The sequence below is a fragment of the Gymnogyps californianus genome, chromosome 24, assembly GCF_018139145.2.
Source record: "Gymnogyps californianus isolate 813 chromosome 24, ASM1813914v2, whole genome shotgun sequence".
Lineage (NCBI taxonomy): Eukaryota > Metazoa > Chordata > Aves > Accipitriformes > Cathartidae > Gymnogyps > Gymnogyps californianus.
In genome coordinates, this window is record NC_059494.1 from 5445962 (window position 1) to 5471907 (window position 25946).

The 25946-nt window shown below is 42.5% G+C and overlaps 1 protein-coding gene and 1 long non-coding RNA gene across 4 annotated transcripts in view; one reads left to right on the forward strand and one right to left on the reverse strand.

The window, feature by feature from the left end:
- Positions 1-15206, reverse strand: LOC127025611 (uncharacterized). Of its 2 annotated transcripts, none has more exons than XR_007767684.1 (3): positions 15142-15206; positions 4701-4854; positions 1-1076 (listed from the first exon to the last, which is right to left on the reverse strand). It is a non-coding gene; the product is annotated as an uncharacterized LOC127025611 (long non-coding RNA). The 2 variants fall into 2 exon arrangements; XR_007767685.1 differs by lacking the exon at positions 15142-15206 and adding an exon at positions 5072-5223.
- Positions 15207-18530: 3324 nt separating this feature from the next.
- The window catches only part of ELAVL1 (ELAV like RNA binding protein 1), a 41337-nt gene continuing 33921 nt past the window's right edge, over positions 18531-25946 (forward strand). For both annotated transcript variants that reach the window (XM_050910765.1, XM_050910766.1), the window contains exon 1: positions 18531-18587. The gene's annotated coding sequence lies outside the window, so the exon portion shown is untranslated. The remainder of the gene's footprint in view (positions 18588-25946) is intronic.

Consider the following 25946-nt stretch of genomic DNA (forward strand, 5'->3'; position numbering starts at 1 on the left):
ACGAATTTCTCACCAGAATGTATTTTCACAAGATGCACATACTTATTCCTTATTAAAATTTTGCCAATCCATTGAGTAATGTACAACAGCTATTTTAAAAGCTCACAGCAACATTACAATGCTATTTAAGACAGGAAGGAAATGCAACATTCATTTATGCTGCAAAGGGCTCTAGAAAGACGCAACTGAAAACCCCACATAGAAATTTAACTAGAACATGATTCATTCACATACAGCGACAAGACAGTGTTTGTCATCATAATGGATACGACTTCATTTTAAAGCTCATAAGAAATAGCAATCATCTTCTAGCAAAGAATTTCTTATAGCAGTTTTTTTTTTTTTGAGTCCATAGCGCACGCAAGTATGTTCCCTTGAAGATCATTACCACTTCCTGCAGCACCCACCTACTCCCTGGTATTCAGTCAATCACCTGCCTGTGTCATCACGGGCTTTTTTCAGACATAAATAATTCTTAGACTTGCCTTTTTTTTATCTGCTTTTGCTTATAGTGAGAATGGGAAGAACAAAAACTGATCTCACTGGAAATGCTATACCTGAAGATTTAATTTAGATTTCAAATCTTAATGTGCAATTTCATAACTAAAAGCAAAGTAACATTTTCAGGAATTCATGAAATAATAACAATGGAAACAATCTAAATGTTTCATCACCTGGCACAGCATTGAAAACAATATTTACCCACAGAAAAAAAGTCCGACTCATACAAAACCTTGCACGTAAGCCCATAAATATGTATTTGAAAAATCAGAGTAAGGTAATTATGCACAAAATAAAACAGCATGGAGTAAGTTCAACAACTAGACCAAGTATTGTTGAAAAAACAACGTTGAAAATATGTTAAAAATCATGATGAGTATGTCTGAAATCAAAAGCTTCACATAGCAATTTATCTTGTGAGGAAAGATGTTAATCTCTTCTACACGGTCATGTAAAACAGGTTGTACATCCAGCAGCCCTCCAGGTATATTTTCAGAGATAGTTGTAGCTCTGCTTCTGGTTTCATCACCTTCTCTTCCACAACCTTATTGCTTGTTCTCTCTAATTTTATTAGTCTGTGAATGAAGAAAACTGGATTAGTAGCCCAATTCTTTACTATTTAGGAAGACATCCTTAATAGCATTTAAGTTAAAAATCCTTCATACTATTGCCAGCCGTCACCATGAAGTCTTCCACATTTGTTCTATTTCTTGTCATTATAGCAATTATTATAGCAGCTGACAGCAGTGGATTAAATTTATTACTGAGATCTGCGCCTCTAATGCAACACAGAACCAATGCCTATGCTAAAAGTTTTGCTTTGTTAAGCAAAAGCTTCCGCTTGAGTATCTGTCGCACATTCAGACTGCCGCAATGTCCAACAGGTAACATTAAACAGTTACTCTGCAAAGACAGGATCTCTGCAAAGACAGGGAAGTTCTTCCAATGGTAAGAAGCCTTTCAAAAGAAAAGGCAATTTGAGACTCTCCTAGAACCTCTGTGCTCTGCAAACACAAATTTAACTGTAATTATTTCTTTGATAATTGTTACTATAACTACAAAACTGTAGTTAGGCCTGAAAGATTTTAAGCTTTTTATCACAAGCTGACATGAACATCTATATGATGCTACACACCAGACACCGGTGCCTTCAATATTCCAGAACATTTCTCAACAGGTTATAGCTCACACCACCTCCTCGTCTTCATCGTCAGCATCCCTTCTCTGTGAGCAGTTCTCAGAAGTCAGCTGCTTCTAAACTTCTATTCATACAACAGTTTCTAGGCTCAACAAACTACAAAGAACAGTGCAGACCAACTGCAGATGCATAGCTGATCTCACAGACAAACCAGACTTGTCTCAGCTTCTTTAAGACTGAGGAGTAAATACTGGCACCCTGCTGTAAATACTCTGGTATAAAAGCAGACATTAGAATAGAACTCCAGTAATGACAACTCTGAACGACCAATCTCTTAGAAGTACGCAATCTCCTTCCCAGGCCAAACGAAAAACTTGACAATTCTCGTGCTTAGATATTTTCAAAGCCATAACTTAGACAAGAGTTAAAGTACTATGTCCAAAGATGACTGAACACTTGGAGCAAAAGGTTTTGAGACATTGGCTTGAACAGTCAAAACCAAGGTCAATTGTGGAATAATTTTCAGGAATATTTCAAGAAATACACTTGAGATTTTATTCTGCTATGCTTAGGTTGTCGGGTTTTTTTGCAGTGATAAAGTTACCTCCCTGAAACTGTAACATCACTTCAACATGAGTTTAGAGAAAAACGTTATAGAAAACATTTTTAAAACGGTTAGGTTTCTCAGCATAGATTTAGGGGAGGGACATTTGGCAAAGCTGAGCAACACACTTATGCTCAGATCATACCTGGTTATCCCAAGAGTTTGTTCACTGCAGTGAACTGACTTAAAGCATATATTTCTATCATACTTTTTCTTTCAGAAATATTTGTGAAAGATCTCTTACTTGCTGTACACACTTCTAGAACATAAGCAAGCTCTGTCATGTTTGTAACCCTACAAACCTATCCCACCTTCTGATGGCTCTCCAGATATGTGCGGCACACACACCTGCTTCTGTGCAAGAGACATCACAGAGCTCACATTGAAGCTGGTTTTGAATCCCGCAGGGCTCCTGTTTCCTTGGTTTCCTGTCTTCTGAACAACGTCTTTCTTTTTGTGCTTTTGTCATTCTAAGTGCTCCTGGTAAGTCCACAATCAAACAGGGCAACATATTCATTTCCCTTTCAATGACGGTACTGTTTTTCTACTAAAACACTAAACGTCCTCTGAAAATAAATTGAAAGTTTCTTGAAACACAGAGATTAAAAAACAAAAAAACTCCCTTTGGAGTCACATTCAAACCTGCAATGTATAAAAAGCTCACAAGCACTAACGGTTTGATGAATTTCTCCTTTCCTGCCTTGCACTACTGTAAGTACTCCCACACAACCTATCCATTTTAAGCTCCTTATACAATCAGTCCAGTCTTGGCTGCAAGACTTACATATGGCCAAACATATCTATGTGATTAGCTTTTTGTTGACCGTAGAGCATACCTAATGTAGCTGGTTTAGATACAGCTGACAATACTGTAGGCACACGCACTTGGTTAGATGCATGTCACCTCACAAAATACGAAGAGCTAAGGACTCTTTTGCCCCAACCTGTTCGTCATTTAAGTTTTCAGTAAGGCACTGACTAAGAATCATAACTAATGTAGAAAGAAGTTCAAAGGGGCCAGGCAGTTACAGGCATATCACATGATTGGTTCTGAAAAAATCTGTAGGAGTTATAGATGTGGTAACTCCTTGGTTGTTAAGTATACTCTCGTAAGACACTATGGCTCTCTGCAAACATCACTAAGTAACAGATCTCTTTTCTTCCACCATAAAAAGCAAGCTGTCATTCAGGTAGCAAACTGAGAAAGTAACACAGGTAAGGGGGAAAACCCCCTTTCAAGTTTTGTTTCTCACAGTGGAATTCACAGTTGGGTGGGTTCCACACACTCCTCCGTGGGGGCAGCTGGCCCCGATTCCAGGCATTAATGGACACACCAAGAAACAGTTGCAGGACATAAGGCACCCCAGAAGATGTATTCCCAAACTTTCATATAAATTAAGTTAGGAAAGAGATGTTTAGCACATCAATAAAAATGTCGTCTTAAAACAGAAGGAGGTTGTCTAAAAAAAATCATAAGAATTCAGGTGAAGAAATACAAAGCTATGTAAATGAAAAGTTTGAAACAGCACATATTCATTCCAGTAGGCAGAGAAAACTGCATTTATCAAAATATTTACATGTTATCTGGAGAAGAAAGCTTTTCTCATTACTAAAATAAATATCAGAAGAAAAAAATAAGGGTTAACAAAATGTGAGTCAGTTTTTAGCACTTGTTGAAGAAGCAAGAGGACAAAGTTATCCAGCAATTCTAGTTACAAATATACTGCTCACTCTCCTATGTTTTTCAATATATACACATGTCCAGGAGCTCAAGGAACATATTTTTAGAGTCTCTCAAACAGTGTACCTATTTAAACCTTCTCCCCTGCCTGCCCCCCCACCCCCAAATTCAATGGAGTAAGCTAACCTACATCACCCATTAAAAAGGTGAAATACTAATTCTGTAACAGTTCCATTTCAGACTTCTTAAATTCAGTGCTACAGAAATATCACTTTTTCTAGCATAATCTCAAGGAATTAATGAAGAATATTTATAATCCACAATTCATATCATCATATTCTCTCAACAAATAGATACGAAAAAATATTGCTTATGTATTCAAGTTACTTCAAATCCTGTTTGGAGACATGATTATGAAGCACAGTGTTATGTTTTCTGGTTACAAAGACACAAAAGAAAGAAGTGAAAATCATTTCCCCCATTTCTTATTTCCACAGTTTCAGAACATGCATTAAATACAACCTATTTATGAGAACCAAATGCCTGACATGAAACAGATATTTGAGCAAGAAGGTACAATTCACCATAGTCATTTCACACTGAAGAAACTCTTCTCTTTCTCTTAATAGAGAGAGGCTTCTCCAGAAAGAGATTCTGAGCAGGAAGCTCATCTCCTTCCGTGACTACAGGAAGTAGTGGTCTTAGCTTTTTTAAGTGTCTTATTTGAGAATCAACTACCTGTACTGGAAGAACTTTAAAATAAAACATATACATACACAAGACAGAGATGCTGGATTCCAGCAGCACTTGCTTGGTGGGCAGTATGAATCCCTGGCAGCATGCTGGAGCCGAGTAGGCTGGCGCTGGCTGGTGGTACTGCTTGCTCTCATAGTTGCTTGCAGATGTTTGTTGTTCATAACTATAATTATTCTGTATGCAGAATTCCAACAGAAAAACAAAGAGATTAATAAAACAGACTGTAGTAAAAAATAGTTGTTTTTAATTGACTGACACAGCAGACAATTCATAGATTTAATTTCTTGATGTCTGCCTCATAGTGGATAATGAGATTGTCTATAGAAAAAATACCCGATGACATTTCCGTGGAATTGGCAGGGAATGACTTGGGAGCAGGAAGCAGGCTAACCGTGTTTACTCTAGGAGAGCTCAGCTGGAGGTGCAGGGGAAACAGCAGGAATCACTGACAATAAAACTGCCTTCTTGTCCAGAGTTAATTCATTCCCATGAGAGGTCCATTCCAATTCCAAATGGTGCTCAATTTGAGTCACCCCAAAATTAGGGTATGTTGCAAATTTCTAAAGCAAGATACAAGACCTCGTTAAAACATACAAAATCCAATGTTCTTGCTAGTATGATAGATACCGATTCAAAATAGATATTCTTGCAATGGAGGGAAAAAAGTATTTTACTTTTTAATATTACTCTGGCAATACCCAGAGATACTTACTAAGGACCGAAACACATTGTATTAGGAAAAACTACATCCCTCAAGAAATGGGGATCTTAGATCAGTACAACATGCAACAACTTCTTTAGCCATTCAGTTATCCGGACAGCTGCCTAGGGGCTGCAGGCTTCGCACCAGTGGCAGCTCAAACCAAATGCCCCGGCACCCTGAACGGCTGTTGGCCACCAGCCAGAGGACATACAAGTCATCAAGAAAATCTGTCTGTTCTCAGTGGTCTGAGAGCAACAGGCATCTCCGAAAGGTAACTCATGCTGGCTATTGCTTTCTGTTGCCTACAGAGGGAGTCTAGACCAGCTTACACAGAAGGCAAAGACAACTTCAGCAAAACAAAGCCCATGCAGAGAAGAAAATCATGCAATAGTGATAAAGCAACTGTGTGAAGTCTATCAAAAAGGTACTATCGGGCAATAAGCACATTCAGGTCTATCCAGTGCGGTATCCTGTCTCCAATGGTGCCTATAAGCAAACGTTGAGGGAAGAGGCAGTACAGAATACTCCCTTGCAAGTCCCTCTGCTTCAGTTGTCAGCCCCAAGAATATCCCCAGCCTGACATAATTTGTCCTTTGGTAACTTTCAAAACATCTCTCAAATATTTGCTCAGCCTCCTTTTTTTCCCCCCCTTTAGCTTTCTGCAGCCACAGCATCCTTGAGCAAGACTCCCACAGATATACTGCCTATTGCAAGAATCATCACCTCCTTTGGTTTGCTTTGAAGCAGCTCCTCATAGCCTCACTTGCAAACCTGAGCTCGTGTAGTACTGGAAGAGACAGTGAACAGTCAGTTCCTATCCAGCTGCTTCGTGCCACTTCAGATTCTGTAAACATCTAGTATCTGCTTTAAACCATCTCTCCTAGGCTGAAGAGTCCCAGCCCACTCAGTCATTCTTGCTATGGAAGCTATGCTCTGCATTTGATCATCTCTGTCACCAGCCTCAGGCCCTTCCCAAGTCCTACCATATCCTCTCCAAGACAAGAGGAACAGAGAACTGCATGCCATCAGTATCCCAAGCACAGGCAAACCCTGTCATTACACAAAACAGCAGCATCATGTTTTCTGTCCTCTATTTTTGTTCTTAATGTCTAAGATTTGATAAGCTACTGCTCAGCACTATCATAAACTCCAAAATTTTGCTCACTCCTGAGTAGTGATAGCCAGCACAGCTCCTTATATCATGGAAAAGCTAGAACAGTTTTCCCCCAAGTTTTACTTTTGTACATTAACTATTCAATCATGCATAAAGCCTTCCTATAATTCCTCATGTTCTGCCCTATATAACATTAGATTATATTGCCTCACTGCTCATCTTTTTTTTTTTTCAGACAATGAATATACCGACCCACACTTCACTCTGCAAAGTTTAAAAACACACTGCATGACTCCTGCCACACTATATTGCCAGTATGATCTGCTATAATCTGGCAGAAAACATCTCACACGAGAGGAATTTCAACATACAACCAACCAGAAAAACCCCAAATCTCTTCATCTCCAACCGATTCATTCCAAATTTCACTGCAGTTCTAACTGACATTAATGCATAGAGCCAATTGTGCACTGGATCCCAGCACCTCCTACAGCCAGGAAATTAAGATTCAATTATTATCATACTTATTACAGAACTGTAAGTGATACAGGTATTCTGAGAAAAAAAACCACCATACAATTCTGTTTTCCTAACAGTCCATGAAAACTATGGGAGTTGCACAGTCTTCAGCATCAGAAGGGATTTCATCCTGTATGAAGCATGCAGTTTATTCCAAGAGCTAATCCGGTGGCCCCCATACTTCTCACCCTCATCTATACTACAGCAGGCATATCCAGCATTTCAAACAACTAAAAGCCATAACATTTCTAGCTTAAAAAGCTTACTGACAATCTTGGTTTAGAGTAAGAATAAAAAAAGGCAGCTATGTTTAGGTCATCAGGTCTACAGACTTGCTATCACTAGTATTAAACACGGACCAGCAAAAGAGTTGCCACTGTGGGCAAGGAGGGCTTATAATTGAGAAACTTGTTTATTATGGGAGGTGGGTAACAGTCCTGTTCTCCCTCTGTCCTCTGCAGAACAGCTCGCCGCTTCTGTTACCATGGAGCGTCTAGCAAGGATTACCAGTATTTTCTGCTCAAGCATGAGTGTGCCTACATTTGACTCGAGCTCCTCGGCAGCTCACAGGACTCCTTCCTCCTTCAAACATCCTATCCTGCACTTGGCAGTAGTTTGATACTTGCCCCTACAAATACATCCTCTGGGTTAGGACAAATGCCTAAACTGTATTTTCCTTTTATTTTACTTCTTATTATAACTCCACCTTGTCATCTTCATGACAAAAGATGAACTAGGTCATAAATAAGTATACAAAATGCTAATGACAGAATGGGTTGGAGATGTTACTGCAGAGTTTGTACTGATGGTCAGTCTAGGAAGTTTTCTACACTCCCAAAGCTTCACAAGTTGACATTTTTTCTTCAAGATGCCAAATCTACTCCTTTATCAGAGCTACCAATCTGCACCCAGTGCAGATAAGCCTCACTTTTTCAGTAGGAGAATAAAACATTGATGTATCCATATAGACTAAAAGGTGCTGATGAATCTATTCATCCTTGATGCCAAAGCAGAAGTATACCTATAAAAATAAATAATCAAAAAGCTCCCAGGAGCGCCATTGTCTGCTGAAGTGTTCTCAGTACACAGATTAAAAAAATAAATCAAAGCAACTCCCTAGTTAAGCAAACTCCCAACCAGCCTACTAGTTCAAAGCCACAAGTCTGAACAAAAGCTCTGTTTTTTTCCCCTCGGAAAGCATTAGCGATGTATGTCTATAATAAATCACATGAGATGTAAAGACAATGACTCACTTCATTATCTTTAAAGCATGAGAACAGAATACTCTACCGAGACAAAAGTCCCTAGGAAATGCTGATATCAGCTGCACTTTGCTCTCTGGTAGCAGTCTCAGCAAGCAAGGAACAATAAAATGATTCTGACAAACTATCACAGAAACAGTACCGCAGAGATTATATGATTTTAGTCTGAATTTCTGTGTTATACACGCTCATTTTACAGTTACAAAAAAGCTCCCTTTAAGGACCAGGCCTGCAAATTCAACCTAAAGTCTCAAAATTAAATACGGCGCAGAGTCAAGGAACAAACATGCCAGCAAAACAAGCTCTGACGGCCAGAGAAAAGCAACCTCTTGGGACGTAGTAATCGTTTCTGTTGATAAATCACAGTGGTTAGTTCAATACATTCCAAAACTGACGCTTCTGAGTAATAAAAACCTGCAAAATCTTCATAACTTGATACTGTGCCAAACCAGGAAATTCCTAATTTATTTCACCCGGAGCCCTCACTGCCTACAAGCCACATCCCTTTTTTCCTGATGCAGCCTGAGTCCTTGTGGTGGACAGGTCTGTTTTATCTGCTCTATCGGGCAGACTAATAGCCACAGGTGACTGGAACCAATTTCTCCTAAAATGATCAAAAATCCTGACTCTAATCCAGGAACTAAATGTAGTGCATGAAAGCTCAGAAACATAACCATAATTCTGTATGCACACGTGCCACGTAGCCACTGCCTGAGATGCAGTGCTGCTGGTGAGGCATTCGCTGTCAAGAGTCCTGGAGAATTACTTGCCATAGCCTAGACCAAAAGCTTGGATTTATTAGTGCTGATGCACTGCCTATTACTTCCAGAGTTACCTGAGGAGGAATATTCAGCAGTAAAACTTAAGTTCTGTTAAGCTGTTGCGTGGCAGAGGAAGGTCCAGAATTGGGTTTTCTTTTCATTATCCTATCACCTGAAATCCACATTTGAATGCCTAAATGAACTGTGTAGGCATGAAGAAAACTGAAGGCAGTGACAACTGAGCCTTTTCAATTAAAGATTAGACACACAGATCATAAAGAATCTTAATCATTACTGTCTTAACTGTGCAATTAGCATAAGCAAATACCATCAATACAGGTTGCCAACTAAAACCTCCCCAGGTATTAATCCATGTCCCCTTCCTGAAAGTTTGGTGTTAGGACAGGCTGGGGAATAAGTTCCTACTGCTGAGAGGCATGACCGCAGCCCTGCCCCGACTGCGTCTGACACGGTCCAGAGGCGACAGTTCAACTGGCCTGACAGTTGATGTAGGAGATGCCCACGTGGGAGTTTGCTCTATGGTACAGCTCGCTCCACTGATGGGATATGATTAAACTGTAGATGGCCGAGTGCTTTAAAAAAAAAGAAACAAGTAAGAAAAAGTTTTATTTAACAGACCCAGCTTCCATGCATAGAATTTACTGATACCACATTTTAACATCACTCTGCAGGCCAGTCAGCTTACGAAGACTGCCTAATGCAGTTCAAGTCCATGATATAAAATTAAGGCTACGACTGACTAGACGTGGAACTAAGATAAAGTCACACAAACAAGCCAGAAAATGTCAATCAATAAACAAATAGCTGTTGATTTCCTAGTAATTAAGGATTAGTGCTACTTAAAATTGCTAAAGGGCTTCTGCCCAGTGTGACAAGCCCAACACTGTTCTCTTACTTAGTATGCTATAAGTTAACAATTAAACCCTGAATTTTTGTAGCTATTATCTCAGTCACAAAAAAAGCTGTTCTTTTGTCTATGTGGACAAAACAGCAGCAGCTCAGGCCCCATGAGTTACCATAGCCAACGCTGATCTCTCCTGAAAGAACATACAACCCTTCAATTTCTACCTTGCAAGTTTTATTGCAGACCTAATGTAGAAAGTGAATAAATTATCTTTTCATATATCCTTAAGCCATTAGAGTTTACAACCCTATTTCTGTATTCAGAAGTTTTAGTTTGCTGTTAGATTTAAATTAAAACATGAGCCATACAATGCAGATCAGCTAGTTTATTGCAGCGGGGAAGCTTATGCCATAGACATCCAAAACTGAAGGGAGAAAAAATATTAAGTTGTAACAGCTAACAGAACAAGTTCCCTAAAATGACATTGTTCAATTGCATGAGGAAAACTGACTTAAGAACTTGCTCTAAAAGCCTTATCAGATCATACACTTTCTCTCCTTACCAAGGAAGGTAGAAAACTATTACAGCATTCCTCCTCTTGCTATACTGCCAGTGCTTGTGCATATATTATTCTGAAGCCACGGTTCACCTCAACATCCAAATAATAGAGCTTTTATTTTTAAAAAGTCAATTTTTGCAAAGATTTAAAATTGCTTATAATGCCACTTGTTTCCATGCTTATTTAACTGCATAGGTGAAGTTACGGTAACAAAGTTACTTTTTCCAACTTCAGAAACTATTAAAATAGAAAGTCACTGGCAATAGCTTACATTTAAACCGAAACATTTTAAAACTCGATACTAGTATTACTTTAATAATTACAAGCATTAGTTTCCATTCAGTGAGAAGAGCCTTGAAGACAGAAACAAGAATCATCATGCCTTGTAAAGAGACTTCAAAAAGATACTGAAGAATTCGTACACTCAAAAATTCATAAACTCAAAAGCATTACGCCATAAGTCTTAAAAACCTAACAGCTTCCCATTCTCACCAGAAGCAGAATTTTGTCATTCAAAAAGAAAGCTGAATCTACATCATGGCCTTGACTGAAGTTTATTATCAGATTTAGCTCTTCAAATAAACCAAAACTTTGAAGCGCAGGCATCTTCTAGAGAGCAGGTAAACACTTTAAAAAAAAATAAAGAAATGCATAGGTGAACATCTTGTAACTTTTATCAAAGATAAATGATTTAGTCACATTGGCTTTTTTTTTTTTTTTAACACAGTAGTCTTCTTAAAAGATGTTTTAGAGTATTATCTTAGAGGCAGTTAACTAGCAAACATAAAAAGCACTGAGTGCACAAGCTTAACCCATAAAGTAGGGGAAAAATATTCTTTATTACTATCAGGTAGATCCTGAAGCATTACGCTTTCACAGGAGAGACTTGCTTTCTTCAGAAGCTTACTGCTCACCCACTTCAAACTATATTGAATCTTTTCCCACACCATATCGTACAGGCAGTAGAAGTAACACATCTACTGCTGAACTTTGAGTAAAACATGAGACGTCACGTTAGAACGCAGCAGACCATAGTTACAGGACAACTGGTTACCAAATCATGTAAGACAGCTTAAATGTACACATGCTACAGCAAACTCGGCAGGGCTGGGGGAGGGAGGGTAGGAAGAGACCTTTCAATATTGATACTGGGATGTAATGATATCATCTGAAGGCCATGCTTGATACGCCTGGGGCCATTCTGAATTGGTCTCAGTCGTACCTGAGTGCTGACACGTGACCATGATGGCTGATATGCCTGAACTTAAACTGCGTATGAGTTTTCCCCAGGCCAGTTTTGACTCCAGTGCTTTTCAGCATCTCTAAGCTGTTCTTGGAAGGGATTTTTGAAAAACAGGGCATAGGTTGTTGTTACTATGCTGATGATATGTGTCTGCTGACAGTTGTAACACCTAAAATACTACAGTCTAGATGACTTAGAATTTCTGAAGTTAAACCCTTTAAAAGGCACAAGTAATGTGGATCTGTGTGAGTAGACATCCCACCTATTCAGAAAAGTGTTCAGTATGTAAGCATATACAAGTGTAATGTTGCAAACAGGAAAAAACCTACAACTGTCAGACATACTGCTGGACAGCCACACATCAGCCGGCACTTTGATCAGCTGACTGACAAGACAATCCCTGAAGACAGATCTTGCACTTCATTCTGTAATGTATTAAGCTAAAGGATTATCTAAAGCACTTACCTTGAAAATGCTAAACTCTACAGTTTGGGGATAAAAACAGATCAAGACTACATGTTGCTTCACTATTTGCTGCAAACTGGTATGCTTAGCACAACAATTACATTACCCTTTTCAGCTAGGATTTTGATCTAATTTGACGCTCAAGCTTTCGCCAAACTTTGGTGCCCTGTACAGACTCATGTTACTACAACACAAGACTCAACAGGGCTTTGATGTTTCAAACTTTCAAACATTTTTAGGTATAGTCTTGCCTTCCTCCATAAAGCCGTGGTATGGGGAATTCTTTTTGTTGATGTAAGTGAAGTTTGTGAAGACTGTGCGATGAATGTATATTTTAATGATAATGAGACCTTAAAAAGTCTCTCTCAGAATTCTGAAAAACATCCTTGAAGTATGAAGGTACTCAAAGTCTGATAACACAGTAATTCTGTAGTGCTTTATGGCTTCCATGGTGGTGATAAGAGCCACTTAAGGCTTGTGCAAGTGCCATAAGTGTTCAAGCCAACTAATTACTTCAGAAAACCTTGAAGATTCCTTAGGCATTACAATGTTCGTATCACCACATTTTCTGCGTTTAAGACCATCAAGAATACATGCTCTGGAAACCACAAACCTCTGGCAGTGAAAGCAAACCATTCCCTCAAATGTATTAAAAATGTATTGAAACCACAGAGCACTACGTAATTGTTGTTGATCCAAACAATCTTAGTGGCAAGTTTGGCAGCAGTATCAATGGACTTACCATTGCTGATGCATGCAAACTAAATCTGTGGCTTCAATAAGGCGGTTACATGGCTCAAATGTCTACAGTGATGTAAGAACAGGTCAGTAAATCTATTTCCATGTTTTTGTGGCAATAAATACTTGATCTCAAGACTAACAAGTTGCTCATGAACAACCATTCTTAAAGCACACATCATGCTCTTCATAACTACCTACTACTAGTTCATACGTGGACACCTGAGCAGTAGGTTTTGCCAAACATTCCAAAATACGGAAAAACCAGGCGCTTTCCCCAAGTTTTGGGGAAAACAAAAAAAGTAATTCAAACAGTGTGTTTACTATGCATTTTACTATTGCTTAACATCATCCTGAAATTTCAAGGACTGGAAGATGATGAGAAATGTAACTAATAATGTAATCTTACTGACAGTTGGACAAACTGTTTTTCACATCAAGCTGAGACTACAAAATGTGGTCAGTCAGTAAGTTTAGCCTATCTTCCTAGGCTAAACAAGGTTACAGTATGCAACGCGGTCTCATGCCCAGGCCAGAACTAGTAAGCCATACGCAGTAGTGATTTACGCTACTACAAAAAACCCCAACGTATTACTTTGCTCCTATACACCAGAGACATGAGCAAATGAAAGCAGGCTACCAGCAGTCACTGCAAGTTATTATGATTTAAGAAGGGATCTGTGGTGCCAAAACTTAAATGCATAATCAGATTTGCCACAGAATATCCCCAAGCACTTCCCAGCCATTTGCTTCTCTGTTTAGTCTGAGATATGTAGCAAGACTGAAGATTATAAAAATGCTTATCAAAACTTCTAGATTTTAATTGCAATAGAAAATCAGCAGCTCACTGGACAAATAGAACTATGCTACAAATAACCACTACATCAAGTTAAACAATTTACATAGACACCATTCACAACTGGTATAAAACCACACACAACCACAAGCTTCATAAATGATGAGCTTGGAATGAAGATGACTACTGGCAACCAGAAAAGCTTCCATTTTGCTTCCTTCCATTTTGTTGTTTGACTGTGGAGGTCTTTCACCCACTACTAAATTTTAAAGAAGATGATTTCAGAAACTATGCTAATAGATAGTGTGACTGCTGCACAACAAATGGGGGGGACACACTTACAAAGGCTATTAATACATAAAGGAAAAGGGAAATCAAAGAAAGGGTAAGAGAAAAATCAGCTTCAATAAGGCTTATAATAACTACAAATTTAAATTGAATTTAAATTTATCCACATCTGTCCACAAATGACCAAGCGTGGCTGGTTTAATTAGAGAAGCTTGGTGCAGAGAAATGTGAACCAACACATTCACCAGCCAACACGCCCACTATTGACTGAAAAGGCTCGCTCCGCTTCAAAGCTCAACGCAGTGATTGACCTGAGAAAGGCCAGAGAAGTTCTCCTACAACTCACTGAAAATTTAAATGGAGGTGATCTTACTGCAGCACAAGGAAGAGACAAACATGCCCCAGGTGACATAATTCACCTCACAAGTGAAATGACAGCACACGCAGAATGAAAAAGAGCAGTTACAACTAACCACAAGGAAGGTAACTCCCATGGGAGTGAAATACCAAGTACGACTCCATCCTTCTGCAAACAACCAGGAGAAGACATTTCTAAAGAGGACAAACCACTCCAAACAAGTGGATATTATCAGACCAGATCTCTGGGGAGGAAATTACCCTCAAGTACAAAGACAAGATCACCAAGGACTGAATACCAGAAAGAGCGAGGAGAGCATAAGGAAACCCCAAGAAAAGGAAAACCAGAAAGTGTTATTCAGAAGGATGCTGACAGCAGAGCAATACAGGAGTCCTGAAGTCTGGCTAATGAAATCACAATACGGAGCCACAAACCAAAAGACGAACAAATGGGTGCATTAGGTAAGCAAAGTCTTGGAGTAATGCCAGGGCATTTGTTGAAAGAGGCAGGAGGGAGCCAGAAGATAATGGAATTCCGTTATCTCCAAGGGCTGAGACCTTGAGGAGAGAAAGCCACAGCAGAGGGTGAAGAAGGTGGTCTCTTAATGGCAAGGAGAAATCAGAGAGCAACGTGAGACCCTAAAGGAGGAAAAGAAATAAAGACACTAAGGAGGCCAGGAAGGGAAGGCTATACAGGAGCCAGGACACCTTTCAGGAGGGAGATATTTAACAAGGGCAGAAAAATCAGGACCTCCCCAGGACACTCCAGCACCTGCAGCATAGCCCCCTACCAAGGAAAAGAAGCCCTACGCAGGACAGCAAGGCAGACCCCCATGAACACTGCAGCCACACCAGCTCCCAGGGGGGTACACCAGAGTCAGGTCAGCAAGGCCAGGTCATCTGCGACAAGAACACTACCTCACGAAGACCACAGCCGCCATTTTATCCACCCTGAGGGCGTGTGGGGAGGGGGGAAGGGGCGGGGCGGGGAGCGCCCGGGGGCGGGGCGGGGCCCTCCCGGGGGGCGGGGCGGGGGCCAGCCCCGCCCCGCCCCCCGGGCGGGCCCCGCCCCGCCGTTACCTGCCCCGCGGCTCTGGCCGTTCCTGGCCGCCATTTTACGCCAGCCCCAGGGAGCAGGGGGGTGTTGCTGCAAGAAAGCGCTCCTGCAGCCCCAGGAAAGATAAACCGGTGTTATGAAAGTAGTGGTTTTTGATAACAACGGAAGCCACATAAAAATAGGGAAATTAATTAATAGAGCTGCTGTCCGGAGACTCACAGAAGAACCTGTTGGAGCCACCTGGCAGCTGAGGAAGCCTGGCATTGCCGGGGTGCGAGCGTGCCCGGGGGTGCTGCTGCTGCTGCTCAGACACCTCCTTCCCGCAGCTGCTGCTCGCTGCTTTTAAACCAGGAGAGCATACCTGTGTTCAGGTGGGCTCTTAAAGCCTTCCTAACGGTCTGCGTTGCATTTGCGCTGTTAGAAAGCTCTGCAGCAATCTCCCTCCTTTTGTAACCTGAAGTTTCTAGCTGATGTTCATTCATGGCAGGTTATAACCATTTGTCCTTGTGGCAAGCACTTCAGTAATTCACACTGTTCATTTTCCTGCCGTGTAAGAATCATGTTGACAAATGGCTTCCAGTATTACCCTGTTTGCAGTGAGCTTTTTTCATGTTTCACCATACCTCAAGAAATAGCACGACTGAACGTAGTTGTGAAGAGCCTGATGTCATTTATGTTGCTGCATCATAAGACAATTTCACTGGGAGACCTAGCTTCACGTTTCTAAAATTCCACATTATCATGAAACCTTCAGACTGATGAGTTTTCGTATTGAACTGAAACACTGCCACAGACAATATTTCAGCAAAATGAGATTGTTCCTTTAAAAACTGACATATGGTTTAATAGGATAATACCTTCTAATTGCCATCACAATTTTAAATAACATAGTGTTTATGGTGATAAATGAAACGATGAGATTGCAAATGTGCTGTTACAAGATAAAAGGCATCAAAGCTCTGTGCAGCGTTGTCTTGTGCCCATGGCCTTGATTTTTGGAGATCTGAGACCCATCTTAGGCCCAAGAATGGGATTGCTTAATTAAAACCTGAATGATACAAGGAAAATAGAAAATTTGCAGTAACAGAAAGCTGCCATTGATGTGAATGACAAAATTGTGATATTGTGGCTGGCATACATAGCAGCATGAGCAAATAACAGATGCACAAACATCTTTAATGTTTTATGAGGCCTTGAAGGATATTTCCAGACCTGTCAGGCTTGGAGTTTACATGTGAGGATTCCCCATCTGGCACTGAAAGCTATGAGAAAGAAAGAAAGAAAATGGCAATGTTTTTAACATCTCTCTTAATCATTAACCTCCTCGATGGACTCTTCATTTAATGATGCTGACCATTACGTTTTCTTTGATACTGTGCCCTTCGGACTACGGCAGAGGCTGGGCTGTTCCTGGTCATAACGTATAGAAGATTAGGAGCCCGTACATAATGGCCCAGTATAACAGGACCACTTGAAGGGGTTTCTGAAATGGGTTTCTGGGCAGATAAACCGGATACCATCAGTGCAACAACGTTGGGAATTTACTATACAAGGCCTTGCCAGAGGCCACGTCAAGATAGGTAGAGGAAAGATTTGCATTTTCATTGTGTGATTTTCCAGGTGTTCCAGTGTAATTATTACTAGGTAGAGAGTATTTACACACACACGTGTGCAAGGAAATGGCAAAGAATGCATACTCCTATATATGGTTTTGCTGCTATATTGCAAGTTCCTATCCTTCGGGTGAGATCTCACTGTTGTTCTAGTCTAGAGAAAGGTGCAGTAATTTGATTTTCAGTTATGTTACTCAACTAAGTAAAACTCATTATGAGTTGTCTGCAAATGAAAAATAACATCACGCATTTTCATGCAGCAATATTCTGAATTTTTGGCCAAAGTGGAGTAGCTTGACAGGTATACAGGATTTACAGACTTGCAAGCTTACAAGTATGTCACACACTAAATCTACTGCTTTCCACCGTGGGTGTTATTGCAGAATACTGTCTTAATGACAAAAAGACATTTGTTTCCTGCTGAATAGTGGAATTTTACATTCACAGACTCCTCCTGTACAGTGGAAATAGGTTCAGATATAAAGGGATGCCCTTGGCTACCAAAAAATTGCTGGCAGTGGACAGAGGGAAAACTCTTGACCAGCAGGTCCCTTCAGGTCATTGCAGAAGGACTTCTTTGAGCATAGAAAAGCGCTGACCACCATAGCTTCTCCTGCAGATCATCCCTTGCATCTCATTTACACAGGAACAATTCAACCTCTTAACCAGTCACAAGCATTCCTTTGTATTATTGCTCAGGGAGGCTCCCCTGTTTGCCTGAGGTACAGCTGGCACCGGACACCCATGGGAAGAGAAGACTTCAGCTAATGGGGAGGCGCTGACCACAAACACCCCAGAGCCTGGGGCTGTCCTGCTACATCTTCTACTCCAGTCTAACTTTTGCTACAGGGAAAAACTTGCATTTCTCCTTCTACAAGAGCAGTATGGAAGGACTCGTGCACAGGGAGCAACGGAGATGAGATCCACGTTCACCTCCTAGCTCCTTCCTACGACTTCAGCAGGCCCCAGCAGAGCAGGCCGAGGCTGGGAGAGCACCGGCTCTGCTCCTGGCCGCTTCTGAAGCCGTGAGCCGTCCCGGTGGGGACTGCTCAGGTCACGCTGCCTGCCCCCTTCCTGCACCCTCCGCCAACCGCCTCTGCGGGAGCTCCCCCTCAGGCCCGCTGACGAAGCGGCCCGGTGCAGGCCCCTGCTCACCCGCAGAGGCTGCCGGGAGACCCCCGGCCCCGCTGCCGGGAGAGGGGAGGAAGGCGATGCCCTCGCCGCCGCGCCTGCCCGCGGCCGGGCGCGCCCGGTCGGAGGCCGCGGGCCCTCGCCGCGCCTGAGGCGGGCCCGGGGCCGGCGCGCGCGGGGCCCGGCTCCCCGCGCCAGGCCGCCGGCGCCGCACGCGCAGGCGCCCCTCCCCCCGGCGCGCCGCGAGAGGCCGCCCCCGGCCGGCGCTTGACGGACGGGCCGCGGGGCCAACGGCGCGCGGGACACGTGCGCGCGGCAGCCAACGGGGCTCGGCGGGCGGGGCGGAGGCGTGGCCGGCGGCGCTGCGAGCGGCTTGTTGTGCGCGCTGCGGAGCCGTTAGCCTCCCGCTGCCCAGGCCCTGCCGAGCCGGCGACAGGTGAGGCCGCGCCGCCGCCGGCTCGGCGGGGCGGCGCCCGCGGAGCCCCCGGCGGGTCCCGCGGGGCCGGCGCGGGCGGGAGCGGGCGGCGAGGGCCGCGCCAACGTAGGCCGAGGCCTGGGCCTGCAGGGGGAGAGCTGGGGCCTGCGGGGGGGAGGGGCCAGCCGGAGGGGGAGCGCGGGCGCGGGGCGGCCGGGCGGCGAGCCGGGGCTGCGGCCTGCGGGCCGGAGGCCGGCCTGCGGCGTGCGGGGCTGCGGGGGGCCTGCGTGAGGTGGATGGGGCACGGGCGGTGGAGGAGGGGCGCGAGGCCTCCGCGCTCGTGGCCGAGAAGGCCGTGGGTCTCGCCGCCTGGGGCTGCCGCGGAGGGCGCCGGCCCGGGGTGGCGGATGCGCTGCCCGGGTCCGTGCCTCGTCCTGGAGCCTTTCTTCTTCTGGTTAACGTCGCTGTCTTTCGTGTTTATTTTGCCTGCGCCTGCACGGACGCAGCTTTTAAATCTCCCACCTTCGTTAAGACTGGCGCATCTTTGTTGACTGGCAGTATCTGAGGGTGGGCTTCCTAATGTGGTCAATATGTGTTAATATTAATGCTAATTTGGGCCTGCTAGGAACAGGGTTCAGTAACGCTGTGCTGAGTGCTTTTGGCCGGAAGAAATCATGACTAAAGTAGCAGCCCACTATTGTTAGTACTCGTGGGAGGCTTTTCAAAGTAGAGCACTTACCCTTTTTTAGTGATTGGAAGAGGCAAGAATGTATTGGGGGCCATTCAGTGGGAGGACATGGGTGAAACGAACGTGTGTAGAGGTAGCCCGGAGAAAGGGCCACTGAGCTCTGGTGGAATAGTTGTGTGGAGGTGTGCGCTGGCTACCATATTCTGTAACGTTGGGTAGTGGAGTACCATTGTCTGTTGGGTAGAGGCTTACATCTGAGACGTACTGAGAAGGGAAGCGTGCTTTGTTGCATGAAGGACTTGCACTGGTATCCTGTGATCCACTTAATGAGGCATCTGTGGAAAATAAAGGAGGAAAGAAATGGGAAGGGTAGAGATTCATTCCCTTTATTAATGCTTGTTGTTGACATTTGATCGCTTTTTGTGGTCTCTGTATTTCTGTTTCTTTTTGCTTTTATGCCCTGAATGTGGATGTTGACTGCTGGTATCGCTCAGCTCTTACCTCTTTACCAGCCGGCTGTTCCCCAGTACTCATGTTTTAAGCACTTTTCTTTCTAGATCTGTGTGAACAGAGTTCTCTGACTTGTGTATCTCTCTAGAACTGGGGTGATGCATATGTTCCATAGGCTTTATCGAGCCCATATGGTTGATATGATTTCTTAGATTTCTGTTGACTCTTGCGTTATGTCTGTGTTGTATGATAGATAATAAAGTCTAGATTCCTCGTAAGTCTGTACAGCATGATACATTACTCTGTGACTGTCCTAGTTCTTGTTCTGAAGCAGTGTAACTGTATTTGTATAACGATGCAAATGAGTCTGTGGTTTCATGATTCAAAGTGTTCAGCAGTCCTGAGTTATAGAACTACGACCTGCGCTTGCAGTAGGCTCTCCCCTTGGCTTGATTGGAATATGAACAGGAACACCTTAAGCTGGTATGGTTGTTAACTAAGGCTATAAACTCACTATATAATATATTTATTTACCCCGATGTGGGTGGTTCTGCAGCACCAGATAAATGTAGTTACACTGCTTTCCTACGTGAGTTGTCTTATGCAGCGCCAGGTTTGTGGGAACAACGGTAGTAGTAAGCACAGTCTAAATGGAAATGTGAATACTGTGTATAGCATCTTTCTTAACTTAATCATGTCTGTTGAATGTGGCCGGTGTCTAGTGCTGACATTAGCTTACCATGAAATGTGCTCTGCGCTCCTAATTAAAGCACTCTATTTTCTGTTTGCTGGTTCTTGCATGTTCTGTCACTTTTTTTCTTCCTGAAAAAAACCCTCCTTGTCTTGACCTGTCAGAGACATGTCATTTTACTTTCAGAATCTATTTCTTTAAGGTGTTGTGCCAGCCTGCTTTCTTTCCTGAAGCTTTGGTCTCTGTCTTGTTTCTTGCCTATTTATTACGAGCCCTCTGTGAATTGATTACAGTAAAATGTTATTAGATGTTGCACTGACTGCCTATCTTGTGGATAAGGTACCTGTGAAGGTGTTAGGCTTTTAGTTACAGAAAACTCAAGCTTACTGTATTTGCAGACTTCAAAAAGGTGTTTAGAGAAGCTGTTCTTTTTGCACTTCCAGGTACTTTAGAAAAAGCATGGAAGGCAGCTATGGGAAATTCCCGCCGATTTAAGCATTTAGGAAGAGTGACATAGTGCAGCAAAGGAGAGGTGTTAAATTTTGCCTTGTGTTGGAAATTGATCAGGGCGCTTCTGCTTTTTGATGTGCAGTTCTGTGATCTGGGCACCTGCAAGCTTCAAACTGCTGGCCTAAATGATCCATTTGATTATACAACCTTGTTATATGTAGGTGATGTATGCAAAAATAGATTTTAAGCTTCTTTTGTTTTGGGGTTTTTTTTTTTGGGGGGTAGCGTGGAGATAAGGTATGCTGAGAAGGCAGAGACGTTCTTCGTGTGTGTGGTTTTGCTGCCTTTTTTTTCTTTTTTTGTAAACGTTAGTAGCGGTGGCATAGTAAGTATAAAGTATAATTTTCCTCTCACCCACTGCTTCTATGGCCTCCTTGTAGGAGTGCAGTAGCAAGTTGTGGTGTCTCATCAAGCCTTCAGAGATGGATTTCCAGCTACTTGTTTTGTGCTGGTGAACGAGTCAAATGCTGTCTCCTCCTCCTGTTACTTCACTTGCCTTCCTGTCCCATCAAAGTGAAAGTACCAGCTGCTAATCCAAGGATGGATCAATGTGTGGGGCAGCTGTTGTCAGAATGTGTCTGGAATCTGCAGTTCTTATGTCCGCTTCTTCTCACCTACTGCAAGTGTCCTGTGCGTAGGAAAGGAGTTGTTCCCTCACAGCACAGTTCTTTGTCTCCAGATGTTTTTTTGTAGGTGAAAAATTCCGAGAGGCAATTGCTAGACAGTCTGACACTGTCTAGAACAAGGAAGATAATAACTTCTTTCTTTTTTTTGTATCTGTTTATGGTAAACGTGTCCTTTTTAAAATACCATTGCAGAAGGTGAGATAGTCTCAGCTGCAAAAGTTGTCCAGCTGTCTCTTCTCTGCTTAAGAGCTCCGTTATGTTAACTGTCAGCATCTTTGATCCAGGGACAAAACAACTGTGGAAGGTGTTGCCGTGAAGCTCTGAGCAGAGCTTTGTAGCCTACTCTCTCTGTCAAGGCTAACTATTAACCTTGAAAGATGGAGAAGTCTCAGATCTAGCTGCAGATGTGTAGTATGTTAGCTGCGTAGCTTCCAGTTGCCCTTGTTCACACATATCAAGCAGAGGTGATGTCAGGAGGCCCTGATCCTCTCCTTCATGTTAAAGCAGCAGTGGATGGTAATTATGGCTAGTCTGTATCTGATTTCTGACAGCATCCTAACTATGGTTAATTTTGTTCCTATGAGTTGAGTGTAGTTCATCAGACTGATGGTAAAATGAGGTCATTCCTGTGAAGAGTGCAGCTTATTTTTTGGCCTCAAATACTTCTGTCTCTGAATGGCAATATAAGTGTTGACAAAAACATTTACCTTGGTGATGTCATTATATGGACATGAATAAAAACAACTAAGAGAAGCATTTAAAAGCTCTTTAGACAAATCTGATAGTTAAAGAGTATGTAAAACTACTTTGTCAAAATATTAAAATTATGACAGTTGAGATTTGTTAGACTAGTAATACGCTTAAAACTAAGTTTACGCCCAATGTTATAAAACAAAACAAAAACCCCTGAGCTTAAAATATGTTGTACTAGAAATCATCGATTTAGCGTATGGAAATAAAGTTTGTTGAAATGCAGTAGTAGATTTTAGTAGTAGCCACTTCTGATGCAGAGATATTTTTATTGTCAGAACTGACAAAAACGTTGGAATCTTAAATTGAGTCAAGCTAAGGAGAAAAAGGGCAGTGTCTTCGTTGCAGGTTCACAAAGGGGGAGAGGAATCAATAAAAAGATGATATCTATTAACTCTGAAAAATCTGAAGGACTGGCAAGCAGAGAGGATCTATTTGGTTGCCAGATTTACAAACAGAATTTGCCCATTAGTGTGGAAGGAATATACGTGTACTAGTTAAGCGACTTACGTGGCTTAACACTTAGAGTTTCGGTGTAAAAGAATCTTCCTGTCTAAAGACAAACTTTTTTTTTAAGTGACCTTCATTAGCATGTTTCAGTAGACTGAGTTGGTTTCATTCTTGAGGGGGGAGAGGGGGCAGAGTACAAATGCCAAATGAATCAAATTGAATATTGAATTTAAATTTCTCCTGTTTGCTGATTTTAAACTATTGCGGCTGCGGGGGAGAGGAATTCAGATGAGACAGCTGTGTGGGAGAGAATACCGACCATATTGATCACTGTGGGACAATAAAAAGAGAAGTAGGGTAACAGTGCAGTTTAGGGGAAGGAATCTGTGGCGCCTCACTTTCTGCCTTTAAGTTTTCATATGTACCCAAACATCATGCTTCAAAGTTCAGGAACATGGCTGTTCTAATGAAACATAAGATTTATGCTCGTGAAATACAGTAGCTGCCGATCAGCCTAAGCAACCATAACAAGCAAGAAAAAGTGAGATCAAGATTCTTCCTTTGTGGTCATGGACTTGCTTTTTGGCATCAGGCATCTCTCAAACATAGGCACACTACTTCATATCTAAATTATTTTTATTCATAAGGAAAACTTAAGCATTATCACCTGCCTTTGCAAGTATACATTGAAATAATCTGTTGAAAGACTTAAGCATGAAGCTCAGATCTGAGTTGAGGTTTTGAAGTGCATGACCTATACTGTGCATGTATGCGCTAGGATAACCTTTTATGTTAATGTTTTTTCCCTTCATATGCTGTATAAATGTTATTCTTGAATTGAAGAGAGAATCTGTGGATTTTGTGATTTTTCCCTTCCTTCCCCTCCCCCCAACTGGCTTTTGGTGTTTGTTCAAGATTAAAATCCTCTGCTACTTGAAGTAATATTGTATGAATGCAGTGTGAGTCAAATAGCAATGGATCTTGCACTGTATTGTCATTGACCTATAGTCTTATGGATGTTCATGGAGAGGTCTGTGCTTGTGGGGTGTAGTGTGGAGAGCTGTTGGGGACATGAAAGGAGTTCGTGTAAAGAATAAAAGGGGTTTTCTTGGAGATTATGGGGAAAGAATCTGTGGCACGTGTAAAGTAGAGGGGTCTGGATTAAGAAACAGAGATGTATTCTGGCTGTGGAGCATTGGCAAACCTTTTTTCTTTTTTCTGGGAGGCATGTAGGCCTAGTGGAGGTTTTTCTGCTGGTGTGGCTTCTTCTAAGGTGAAACCTATTCTGTTCCTTACAGTGATTTCTGAGAAGAAAACATGTGTGTTCGTTCCCCCCCCTCCCCCCCCCCCGTCTCTGTCCCTTTTATATCTTGATTAAACTCTTGCTTCTCAATCCTGTCTTGACAGCTGGCTGCAAAGCAAGTTTTTGCATGGCAGTACTGTGTTGAATCATTCTTGAAAACTGTTTTCCTGGAGCAGTTAAAACTAGTGGGGGCTCTCTGCAGGCCCTTCAGGCCCTTTTGTGTGTGTGGCATTGCTTTTGGCATGTGTTCAAACCTAGACACCTCAGCACCTCTGCATCTGCCTTTTGCAGCCATATGGATTGGTTTGGCTCTTCCTTTGATGTAGTAGTGTCCTTTTTGTTCTATTTCAGGTGTGATCTCTGAGGAAGACTGATCAGCAGCTTCAAAATTGAGTGGTAGAGCAGTATCCAAGACAGATAGCCAAATCTGTTGTTTGCCTTTGAGTCAACCATGACTTGCGGGGGGGACACACACATGTCAACAAATATCATCCATTTGCTGAAGAAACAGGAGGAGGTCTCTTCTTTGTATAGCCCTGAAGTTCTACTTGAAGCACCCCATCAATATTCTTGAGGTCAGCCAGTGTATTTAAGAATAAACCCTTGAGATTCAAGTCCGAGTTGATCAAGACAGCTCACCGGCAGAACTCTGCCAATATCACTTGTTTCGGTGCAGGATCCCTGTTCATTCACCAGTATTAACTCCAACAAGGAGAATTCATCAGTTTAGGGACTCTGTGAGACACTGTCTCCTGAAGCACTTCCTGCGTAGCATGTCCTAGGTGATGCTAACTTGCACTTCATTGCAAAGAAAGGCTGAGGTGTTGGGTCAGTAACCTGTGTCAGCAGCCTCAGTTGCGCTGTGGTTTGAGAACCATGCTGTGCTCAGCGTGGCCCATTCCCCAGTGTTCCAGTGAAGGTGCCACAAACTCTGTGCCACAATACTTTTAACACATTCATCTGGCTTTCTTTGGCCAAATGTCAGATATTGGTGTAGTCTGTATGCAAAGACAAGAAATATGTTTGAGGTAGCTCTGACCTTCTTGTGGTCAGCACAGCTAGTGTTAGTGCTCACCTGTGCATCTGCAGTGCTACATGGCTTTCAGTGTCTGGGGAACTATATTGCATGAATGAGAATAGGTCAGTTGCTGGAGTGATAAGACCTGCTGCCTGGATTTTAATGAAGGTGCTAATTGCTGGCATGAAGGAGCACAGAGCTCCTGGAAGAATTTCCCGTCTTAAGTTCTGCAGTAGCTAAAATGCTCACGTTATCATCTATCATCTGTTTAGGTGTCTACATTCAAGTTTGTGATCCCAGTAGTGGTCTAGTGCCTTTGCAGACCTGTGAACAAGGTGAAGGTATACTAAGCATCTTGCCTGATCTTGAAGGCAGACAGTTCTCTTTCTTGCCAATGTTCCTGTTTCAGATTATCTCCTCAGATTCGTACAGGTCTTCTTAGCAAACATCTCGCAGTGAAAGACTTCATAGCACTGTATCCTAGAATTCTGGATGGAGATACCGAGTGTCATTTGGAAAAAGCTTTTGTTGGTCTGTTGCCAGAACCATTTGTGTCATTTTTCTTTTAAACCTTCTGGGATCTTGTGCACTTTTGTGAGAAGGTGATTGTCATGGTCAGTGCAACATTTCTGGAAAAAAATACCTTGGAGAGCTTTTCAGTCCAGTCCTGAGAATGCAGACCTGGCTGTTGGTGAATGAGCAGTCTTTGAAGCAGGTAGTAAAGTGTTGGGCTATGTGAATTTGAGCACCTCCAGGATTAATGGAAGATTCGGGCACAGTACATACGGTTCCCGTTGGTTGCTCTGTGCATCCTTGGCATCATAAGTTTGAGGGCATCTTACACAAGGAAGAAAAAGAAGGCTGCTTTTTAAAACAAGCTGTTGTAGGGTTTGG